The sequence below is a fragment of the Gouania willdenowi genome, chromosome 13 (genome assembly GCF_900634775.1).
Source record: "Gouania willdenowi chromosome 13, fGouWil2.1, whole genome shotgun sequence".
Taxonomy (NCBI): Eukaryota; Metazoa; Chordata; class Actinopteri; order Blenniiformes; family Gobiesocidae; genus Gouania; species Gouania willdenowi.
Window position 1 is genome coordinate 26,416,789 of NC_041056.1, and position 11,877 is coordinate 26,428,665.

General features: G+C 37.1%; 1 protein-coding gene across 5 annotated transcripts in view; it reads right to left on the reverse strand.

The window, feature by feature from the left end:
* Positions 1-10,111, reverse strand: part of st3gal4 (ST3 beta-galactoside alpha-2,3-sialyltransferase 4) — a 45,602-nt gene extending 35,491 nt beyond the window's left edge. For 3 of the 5 annotated variants that reach the window (XM_028465154.1, XM_028465156.1, XM_028465153.1), the window contains exon 1: positions 9,833-10,110. The gene's annotated coding sequence lies outside the window, so the exon portion shown is untranslated. Of the gene's footprint in view, positions 1-9,832 lie in introns of all 5 variants that reach the window. The other 2 variants (XM_028465155.1, XM_028465152.1) reach the window with 1 other exon arrangement.
* Between the last annotated feature and the right edge of the window lie 1,766 nt (positions 10,112-11,877).

Here is an 11,877-nt window from a genome sequence, read left to right on the forward strand (position 1 = left end):
AGTTTATCACTACTTCTGTCTGTTTCAGGGTGATGGTGGACACAGTAGTGTCTGTCAGTCTGCCCTAGGGCAGCTGTGGCTACATTGTAGCTTACCACCACCGGTATGACTGGTGTGAATGAATAATGGTTTCTGTAATGTGCTTTGAGTCTCCTGGAAGAAAGCGCTACAGTAAATAAATCCAAACCATTATTATTATTATTATTATTATTATTATTATTATCATTGCGAGTGTGTGTGCGCCTCACCTCCGCTGTGCACATGTGAATACGGACTATAAGCAAGAGTGGGTTTTGTGATGCCACAGTCAGAAAATATGTCTTTGCTCGTAATGCTGATGGAGGCTTCAGACAGTTCCAGTGTGTCTCATCTTTGCTCCGGGGGGCGAAGCTATCCTCAACTTCGGGGTTAACTTTAATTCAAAAGCTGCAACGTTTATTTTGCCAATCACTCAAAAACAGCATACAGCTTATAATCGATCTACTCAGGTCACAAATGCTCCCTCACTCCCCACACTGGTCGAGCGAGCAGCACATTCATTCACAGTTAAAGGGCCACGCACCCACACAAACACAATGACAACAAATGTTATGTTCATGTCCTGCATGAAAATTCTTCAACTCTTCCACACCCTCACAGTCACAAGGCTGAATCTGAATCAGGTAGTACTGAAGGAATTTGGTCGCTACCTAAAAAAAACAACCTGAATTCGGTGGTCTTTTTTTAAACTCACTGATAAGTGATCGGCCCAAAAATCCTAACTGTGTAAAGCCTAATGAGTAGTATGTTAGTATGACATTTCAAAGGCAGCCACTGTCAGGGCTCTACACTAACTTTTCCATTGGTGGCACTGGTGCGACTAACTTTCTCAGTTGGTCGCACCAGCACAGAATTTGGTCGCACCTTTTTTTCATTTTTTTGGAGCGGGAATGGGGGTAGTGTACAGCATAGCCACGCACGCTAATGAATAGTTGACTTAACTGGCGTACCGTAGTTTTGTATGAAGTAAAGATTGACAATGACTCGAGAGATATTTGCTAAATGTTTTAATGTTTTAGTGTCAATATTAAGTTTTTCTGTAACAAGCAGTGGCTGAAATAACAGGTCATTTCTTTTATATAATAGAATACGTAACATTTTTTTTTTAAATAACAGCAAAGTATAACAACAGGTTACATGTATTCTGGTTTTTTTTATTTTACAGAAATGCATTGCTTCACCCCATGGAATTAAATTCAGAGGGTCCAGCTCTTATAGTGGGGTCTCCTAACTCTCTTCCCCTGGTCAGGGGTCTGCAACCTTTACAAGGAACCATTTAACCTCATCTCACCTGGATTAAAGTCCTCCTGGAGCTGAAAAATACCTTCTCAATGAATGACAATACAGTGTATTAAATTCTATACAGTTAAAATTATACAGAATAACGTTTGATTTAATTTGATGTGATTTATATTGATCATGTAAATGGAAACTTAAAAATAGTTTAAAATAAAATAAATTCTTACACATCTCAGTTTACATGAATACAATGTTATATAAAGAACATTTTTTTTTAGTTAATGTATTTGAAAGGCTGCAAAAAGTAAATTGAATTTGATAACACATGATCATGTGATCAAAACTTGCTAATTACTCATTTCTTGCCACACATAAAGCATGCATGACCACCTGCGCATTGGTGGTCATCTTACCAGGGATTTAAAACATAAGGTTAGTCACAGGTGCAGGAAAGTTGATGGTCTGTAGATGTTGCAGGATGCGAAGTAGAAAGGTGCTGAGTCATTGCACAATGTAATTTATTTTAGGTTAACAAATTGTTATATCTTTTATTTGTCATTAATCATTAATAGCCTCTGTAAAAAATAACTTTATTTCAATCGTTTTTTTTAAAGCTATAGGGAGCCATTGCAAAAGAGTCAAAGGGCCACATTAGGCCCCAGAGCCGCAGGTTGCAGACCCCTGCCCTGGGAGAACCACAGCTTAACATTTGGCCTGGTAACATAGTCCATCAGTTCTGGTCCCTCCATGCTGGTTCTGGTGAGTGTGTACGCTCTATCGCACGTTTTTCCTTTTTACTGCTGCCCTCAATGTGAGCGTGCACTCAGTGAAGGACTCGTTGCATTACCTGCAGCAAAGTTGCCTGCAGCTATGCGATCAAGCTAGCCTCCACTCCGAAATCCTCGGTCAACCTAGCCGCCAGCCAATTTGCAGTGCCTGTTTATACACGGTTTTACGGTAATCCCGCAGCGTGGAGCGAGAGAGAGAGAGAGAGAGAGAGAGAGAGAGAAGTGGACTCTGTGGGAAGTGACGAAGCGCTCAGCCGCTCCGTATAAAATAACGTAACCTTATACGTACTCGCACGGATGCGACCGGATAAAATTTTCACTCGCACACATTGAAACTTCACATGTCGTTTTACGTGAAAAACACAATAGAATTGTGTGAAAAATATTGAATTAGCCTCACAATTTGCACAAAATCCCACTCTGCTGTGTGATTGTCGATGCTTCTGCCTAAAATGATCACCACGTAAAATGATCACCAGTTAAACTAATACACTATCAGCTAAACCTGTCTTTGTACCAGAGCATCTTCACAGTTGAATGAGGTCATAATATTCTGAACCGCTTGTACATCACACTCTGCAGATTATAGGCAGTATTGGACATATTTGTCCTTGTGTCAGACTTTCTCGACATTCAGTCAACTACAATATTAGTTATTAGAGATGTGCCTGCAAAGGTAGAAAAGTAAGAAATGGCTTTGATGTACTTTTAGTTGAGTTTTTTATCTATTTCTGGGTCTAAAGGTGTTCTGTACCTAGTATACACTCAAGGTGATAGTGCATGTAAGGTTTCCTTCTCAAAGAAAATCCCATGCAAGTTTTTCTCACAGTAGAAAATCACATCTGAAACACAAAATCCCAGATAGTAATCCAGTCAGAGGAACTAAATCTGTTCTTTATTTAAACCATTTTAAGCAGCCTCATAAGGAAAAGCTTTCAAAGACAATGCAGGTACTAATGGACTCCATTTTTCACTGCAGAAAAGGAGGTCACAGCATGTTCTGTTAATCAGAGCTGCTTTGGTAAGTAAGAGAGAAAGCAAATCCAGTCACTGGGATGGCTGGGATTACTGATTTAATTGGGGGGGGGCACCCATTCCCGAACAGGGCATTTATAATTCATCTCTGCCCCCCTTATCCTTAGGGGCAAACATACCAGTGTTTGTACACAGCTGTAAAGCTCACTAAATCAACAGTACCAAAGGCTGTGTGATAAAATGACAAAAGTATAAAATTACTTATCTAATCATACTACTAATCATACATATAGAGAAATACACAAAAGGACATCAAATATACCCAAAAGGAGAACAGAAAGACACAAAATGACTAGTAAATACAAAAATAACTAAAAAAAAAACAGTTTAAACAAGAAGTCATCAACATCCCCAGCCAAAAAAAATGGAACTAGGTCAATAACTCCGGAAAAAGAAAGTGTGCGCTTCTCATTTTTTAACTACATCAAAGTATTGATACCCTGAAACTGTCACAGTTCCCTGTGACAGTTTCTGGGAAAAGCTGTCCCCTTTCACTCTGACCAAAGGACGCACAAAGCTCAAACCTATATCCCCCTTCCACTTGATAATAATCAATGAAAATACACAAAATGATAACAAATATACACAAAAAGGTGAAAGAACTTACAAAATGTCAACAAAAATACACAGAAATTACTTCATAACAAACAAAACAACAAAAATACACATAATAACCACAAATATACACAAAATAACGACAATTTTAACAAAATGTCAGCAGAAATACAGAAAATGACTCTGGAAACACACAACAAGACAACAAAGATATACAAAAATGACTGGAAAATATACAAAACAACAATCGCTCACAAAGTGAGAGAAACAATTTAAAAAATAACAAAAATAGACAATAAGACGACAAAAACACACAAACCCTTTGTTGTTTCCAGTAATAATGCTCAGATTGGTTATTGTTCTAAATGCAGACATGAATGTTGATAATGTGGCTCTCAGATCAGACAATCACATTTTTTATCCCTCATTGTGACAGAAGTTGCCCATACATGGTTTCAGACTTTGGTAAAAACTGTGATTCCAATGAAAGCCAATGTACCCAAAAAACACCCGAGGGGGAACACGTGCAAACACAAACCCACACCACAGACTGTGAGGCAATGTTAGGACAAATAAAGCAAACTAACAACAGAAAGGCTCATACAAATTTCAAAATGTCAACAAAAATATATAATAATCACAAATATACACAAAAGAACTTACAGTAAAAGTTTACAAAAATATCAGAAGAAATACACAAAATGACTCTAAAAACACACAACGCAACAACAAAAAATGACAGAAAATGTACAAAACAACAATTACTCACAAAATGAGAGAAATAGTTTACAAAATGACAACAAAAACACACAAACCCTTTGCTGTTTCCAGTATTAAGGCTTTCAGACCTTTTGTTAAAAAAAAAACTGTGATTCCAATGAAAACCAATGTACCCAACAACGCAAGGGGGAAGAACATTCAATGCTACGACGACAAATAAAGCAAACTACAAATGGAAAGACCTTAGACACATGTATCTTATGTTATATTATCTTTCTTTTTTTTGTTTAACTATCGTCAAGTTAGTGGTTGTGGGATAATTTTCTGTATATTAAAACAAAACCAAATCATACATATGAATCAATATATTTTACAGTCTTAGTCATTGTTTTCAGTTTGTTTTCCTTTAGTTGGTAGAAGTCTGGTTCTGGAAGCAATCTGCTCCTGTGATTTAAAGGACATGATTTGCACTAAACACAATTTTGGAGTCGACTCTCACTCCAGTCATTATCCAACCGTTGTTTGGACTGTGCTGAAGAAAGAATATGTCATTACCAAATACCATCTAATCTGCACTAGTCCTTTTAACTGCATTACATATGTGTTTGATTTAATACAAGTATTGTTGTGTTTGCTGAAAGAAATAACAGAGATTAAACACTGACAATAGGCACTAAATAAACATAGAGTTCTTAAAAGATTGATAAATTGATATTAAATTAGCAACACTGTGTCATGTGCATTTTGTGCGGCCCCCAAAACAAATCCCCAAAAATTGTATTTCAAGAAGTTGGAAGAAACATAAAGCCCAACATAATACACAAAATAACTCCCAAAACGCACAAATTGACAGAAAAGTGCACAGAGTCCAAAAAAACACACAAAAAATTAAAAAAGTACACAAAATGGCTCATGAAACATAAAATGAAAACAACAACAGACACAACAACCACTAAACAGACAAAATGACTATGAAAACACGAAATAAAAACATTACAGAATAGCTCCAAAGACACACAAAACGTCAACAAAATTACACAAAATGACAGGAAAATATAGAAAACAACAAAAATACAGAAAATGATCCCAGAAACGCAGAAATTTACAACATAAATGCAGAAAATGACAGAAAAATACACAAAATTAAACCAAGAACACAAAAAATAACAGAAACACACATAATGACTCCAAACAACACAAAATGAAACACACAAAGAAAATAACATCCCCCAACCCCTGTATTAATTAATGCTTGGATCAGCCATTAATCTAAATGCTGAGCCTGACATAAATGTTGATAATGTGGCCGTTGGATCAGATACAATCAATTTTTATGGCCCCCACTGTGATAGGGTTGCCCATCCCTGAGCTACAACTTTGCAATGTGCTAAACATTCCTACACCGCACTAATCCAGCATCTGTGGAAGAAGAAATTACTCTCCACCGTAGCTTCATTTGTCAGATACTCATTCATGTTTCTGTGATTGACGTCACATGAAATCATGTCGCTATTAAAAGCTATGCCAAGTAAACTCCAATCCCACAGCTCACGATGAGCAATACGAGGAAGATAAAATGTGAAATTTAATGACACCAAGAGATCAGAAGTCTAAAAAATAATAATAATCCTCCCTTTGGAAAAAGTTCAGGGAATAAAAATCATTTAAACTTCTGTATAATTTGTTTTACCAGCACGGTCGGGAGCTGTCTTGTTTCTCTCTTTTTGTATTTCATAGATGTTTGACAGGAAAAAACAACATCTGCACTCAGTCATTCCCAAAGGCGTGACCCATTGCCATTAATGATGTTAGTGACATCCTCCTGATCCCACTGTGAAAGGCGGTGGCACTGGGCCAGATGGAAACCAGGATCTCTTTGAAAAGGACACCATCATCGTAAGAAGGAACAACATAGAAGCCTCTTGATTTCAGCACTTTATTAGTCTAACTCATTTATATCATAAGTTTATTTTATTATTCAGTATATTTTTCTCTTATTTTGTGTGTTTTTGTTGTAATTTTTGTGTGTTGTTGGTATTATTTCAACAACAGACAAGCACGTGCTCGATTCATAGGTATCACGGTTCATATCGATTTTCTGAAAATTGAATCGCAGTACTTTTTTAAACAGCAGAGGGCGCTATATATTTATCCTTCTCTTGTCCAAATGCTGAGGTCGCGGGCGGAATCTGCTACTACTTTCTTTCTGGCAGCCTTCTACTCTTAAACATGTTCATAAATGATTCCTTACCCCTTTAGCACCAAAAGAATATCTGTAATATTACGTGAATTTGTGTAAAAGTCTCGTTTTTCTATTAGCTCTGTCTGCTAGCATAGCATCTCTTCTTCACTGCACAGAATAGCTGCATCCCAACCAAACACTGGGTTACCAATGGCCTCTGCTGGTCCAAACAAATATTTGACGTAAATACAGTGCAGACTGTTTTTTTTTTTTTTTTTTTTTAAGTCCAATTGTTAAAGCACACAATACATTTTCACTGCACTTTTAAAAATAAAAATAAGTATTATGCAGTTTTGCATTGTTTACTATAGAACCAGAATTTAAATTAATAGGCTTCTTCTTCATTTGCATTATTCCTTTATTTATTTCATTCAAGATTTATTTTTAGTTAAATTGCATTGTTTTGAATAGTTTATCAAGGGATTCTTTTGACAATGAAAAATAAAAGGAAAATAGTACAGTATTTTCTAGTTTTTTTCCCCAAAAATATAAAGGAATATTTTTCAATCATCATTTGTCTACAGTCCCATTTTGTACAATAAATCGTGAGAGAATCATATCGTGAATCAGTATCGTGAATCGAATCGTATCGGGAGGAGTGAATCGTTACATCCCTAGTGTGAGTGTTTTTGGTGTCATTTGGTTGTTACTTATGTCATTTTGTATGTTTCTTTGTTATTTTTGTGTATTTTGTAGTAATCGTGTGTATGCTTCTCTTATTTAGTGATTCTTTGTCATTTTGTGTTGCTGGTAATAGTGTGTATTTTTTCTCTTAGTGTGTTTTGGATGTCATTTTGTGTATTTTGTAGGGCTGCCAACTTTGGTTATTTAGTCGACTAATTGGTCGATGCCATCGTGGTCGACCAAGATTTTCATTGATCGACCAGCAATGGTGTCGGTTTCAATACCATTAAAAAAAAAAAATGCAATTCACTTATATAGGTGATAAGGATTAAATATCAATATAATGTATTTAATTCCTAAACATGATTCTATGTCCAGCAACAGCTGTGTGTGAGTGGGTGCTGTCAGTGCACAGTGTGTTGTCCTCAGAGCAGAGAGAAAACAAATTAAGACAGGCTTGAAGCACAAGCATCCACTATTGAATGAATCCTTTTATCTGCACAAGAACATGGGTTATCCTTATATTTGATACGTGGATTATGTAAATAGATCCATCGCTGTCTCTGGCGCCGCGGGCACACTGTGTACCTGTGTTTGACGTGCGTTTGTTTCCCCGTGCGCTGATCTTGACATTGTTTATCAATAAAAGCAGGCTAACCACTAAAAAAACGTAAATATGTCATTTGTATGAGGGAAAAATAGATTTTATTTGTCAGTTTGAGGTCAGGTTTTGATATTAATACCTAATGTCTGTCGGACGTTTCACTGTTGCTTTGTCGGGTTCTGGTCAAAGCTTGATTAAGGTTCATATCATGAGGTCTGTGTTTAAACAAAAAGCCAAAACTAAGTATTTGTCTTTGTTTTTCCTTCTCCTTGTCCTCCTCTGCACCTGCTCATTCATTCTCCGTATTATTATTATATTTTTTTTTTTTTTGGTCGACCACCCAGTTTATTGGTTGACTACAGCCCTAGTATTTTGTTGTGGTTTGTCTGTTCTTTTCAATACTCAGTATCCTGTTCTCTTATTTTGTGTGTTTTTGTTGTTGTTTTGTGAGTCGCAAGGTAATATTTAGCACGATTATTATTTTTAATTTAAGATAAACATTATAAACCCCCATAGTTTTAATGCTTTCATTTGTTAATCTTCCACTCTCTCGCTCTCTTTCAGGTGCTACCTTTGAAAAAAACACTAATTGATGTAATCAGAGAATCAAGATTCAAGATGTATCAAGATTTCTAATTTGGTGATATAAATGACTGCCTAGTGCCTATATCGATATATTTTTCTTTTATCACTTATTTTGTATTAAAACGCTTGTTCCACAGTTAGATGAATTCCTGAGTGCGTCCTAACCCAGACCTTCCTCTCTAAACCAGCCACAATACAGAACTCACTCACACATGCTGTCCCTTAGAGAAGAAAAGCTACTTCTTAATAAATGTGCTTGTGTGACATTTTTACCCCGGAATTGTCTTTCTGATAAGACTTTATTGAGCTAAAAAACATCAAGATTTAGATTTCATTTTGAAAAAAAAATATTGAGATGTGATTTTTGCTCTCTATCACCCAGCCCTAACTGAGGGGATATTTCTCTAAACATAAGCACTTCCATCTTATGAAAGTTTTGAATTCCCCTTTGATGAATTCCCCTTTGATGTTTTTAATTAAAACAAAATTTCCCCACAGTTGGACGAATAAAGTTTATTTTATCTATCCGCCAGGAAACATTTTTTTTTTCTTCCAAAAATTAGTTTTTGATCATGTTTATTAAAGTGTGTTACAAATACAGAGTAGCCAGCATCAGTGCTCCACCTCAGATATTTTTATACAGCATGTTATTTGAACTAGATTTATATTTGAGAGCGTTTAAGCGTAGGATACAGGTATTAGATTTGTATTGTGTGTGATGTGTATTTGAAAGATAATAAAGAAAAAAATGTAAAAAAAAAAATATATATATATATATATATATATATATATATATAATTGTAATCCGTTTTTACCTCAGTTTTTTTTTTTTTTTTTTACCAATTACTAGACACTTTAAGCGACCCCACATGGGGTACCGACCCCGAGGTTGAAAACCCCTGGGTTAACCTTTGTAATAATGACATTTTATTCCCACCACTACCTTCAGGGCATCAATGCAGTGTCAATGTTTCTCATTTAGTATCGTAATTCGTGTGGTATTTAAATAAATACTTGGCCTAATTCGTGCCAAAGAAAGTTTGTCTGAAGTATAACCGTGTAATGTTACATAAAGGTTTTGGCAGGGAAGCATCGACATAGATATAGAACAGAAAAGATTAATTATTGTTTTATAAAAGATGAATGTAGAAGCAGCAAATATTTAAAATGCGTAGTGAATACACGCCAAACACGAAACTAAAGCTTCTCCAATCATGAGAACCTGGCTATGATGATGATGATGATATGCAGTAAAAGTCATATCTGTTTTTTTTTTTGTGACAGATGACATAATGTCATTGTGGAGCTATGTTTGACATCCAGTTCTAATTCCTCCGACACTACAAAGTGAGCCATGCACACACTGTGCTTCTTATTTAAATACATGTTTTTGTCTCTTACCAGCAGTGATGTCCGCTCCGTGATGTTGGAACCAAGTTCAGTTGTTTACGGTGACACGCACTCACTGGGAAAAGCCAAAAGATTTATAGTCCCGAGGCGTGTGCACATGGACATGTGAGCGCTGATGTGATGCGGTGGTCGGACCTCATCTCAGCCTACGTCCTACTGTGACGTGTCCGTCCACCGTCCGTGGCTCACTGTCTCTCTACGTCAGTCTGCCTTGGCTTTCAGTCAGTTAACGGATACCTCTCTCTCTCTCTCTCTCTCTCTCTCTCTCTCTCTCTCTCTGCCTTCCCTTCTGCTCCCCGTTCCACCACGCATGCGCACCAACAGTGCACGTGCTGAGTACTGTCTCGGCGGCAAAAGAAAGAAAGAAAAAAAAAAGGGGGGAAAAAAAAAAAGAAAACAAGTTCAAACATAATAACTTTGGTCTACAAGACAGCGAGATTTCTAAATACCCCCACGTGATTCTGTGGCGTTATCTCCCAGCTTTTTGTCCTCACTGTCTTTTTAAAGGTACACCCTCATGGTCACAGCTGGAAAAACATCTGGAAAGTCTTTGTTGTTGGCAGTGTTTTCTTTTCTTTTTACCCTGTGAAGGCAAGAGGTAACAGTTGCTGGGACCAGGGGCGTTTCTAGACCCCCTGGGGGCCCTTGGCAAGAAGGACTATGCCCAGAATGATGATGATGAATGAAGTCCGGGACAACGGATGAGTAAAGAAATAGTTTATTAAATAATTAACATATAAAATAAGTAATAAATAACACACCTATCTAAACTAACTGCAAACTTTACTCACAATATATATATATATACGGTAAATGCCAGAAAAACAAACAACTGAAATGTGCACATTTTTAGGTATGATAAAAAGGCTACCAAGCAAAAAAACAAGGAATTATAGTGGAAAGTAAGAGTACACTAAACATTTCTCATTGGATTTTCTAACCATTTCTCATTGTCATTTTGTAATTTTCTTTGGTGAATCTCCGAGGTGGGTTTTCTGAACTTTGGGGAAATCCATTTATGTTATTTGCAGTGTTTTTTTTGTTTGTTTTTTTTTCTCACAATTTGACACCGAGCATTGTCATCGATAGCTTTTAGCTGCAGCACAGGATCATCTGTTATTATTTGATTTGCTAATATTTGAGTACCTTCTGTCCTGGTGATGTGGTGTCATGGGTGTGGTGAGGAGGTGGTGATGGATTGCTGCTGCTGCATGAAGGTACCATCATGTCCTACTCCTCTTCTTCAAGACCCCCCTCATGATCTGAGGTTGATATTGCTAGAAAGAAAATAGTATAAGAAGCAATTGTTTAAGACAAATATTTGTGTTGTACAGCAACCGGACAAATAGACACTTTCTAATTTATTTTTAGCGTCAACGTGGATCTTTTAACACTAGAAGTCCCAGGGATTTCTATATCCCCCCAGAAGTCCCAGAGCAGGGTCAAATGAACTCTAGGACCAAACTGACGACTCTGATGGCTACAATTTGCCTCTATTCATTTGTAAATGAATCACCTGAGAAATCAGCAGGGGGGAGAGCCTGACTCTAACAATGGAAGTCTGGAATGTTAGGGGGAAGTGCCCTGGAAGCTAAAGTCACAATGCCCCGTTTATTAACTCGTTCTGCTTGATGCTGGGGGAGAACAAACACAGACTACAAACATTGAAAGAAACAGAGTCACCTCTTCCAACACACCTGATTCAAATGATTATCAGGCTTCTGCAGAGCTGGATGATCATTTGAATAAGGTGTGCTGATTAGCGGCCCTCGAGGACCGGAATTGGACACCACTGGAATACCATGTTGTCATGCAGCCTTTTGTGCTGTGGGGAATAAATAGCTGGCTGCTTCCACCTGCTGACACTCCACACTTATTCTACTCAAAATGCAGAGAAGGTTTACCACTCAAGAAGCGTTGGAATTGATCCTGAACAATGCAAACCCTTGTGACTCAGATGGGGAGGACATAAACCTTCAGCCAAATTCGGATTCGGACTCTGAGCTGTCTTCAGGTTAGATTTCCCAAACATCCTA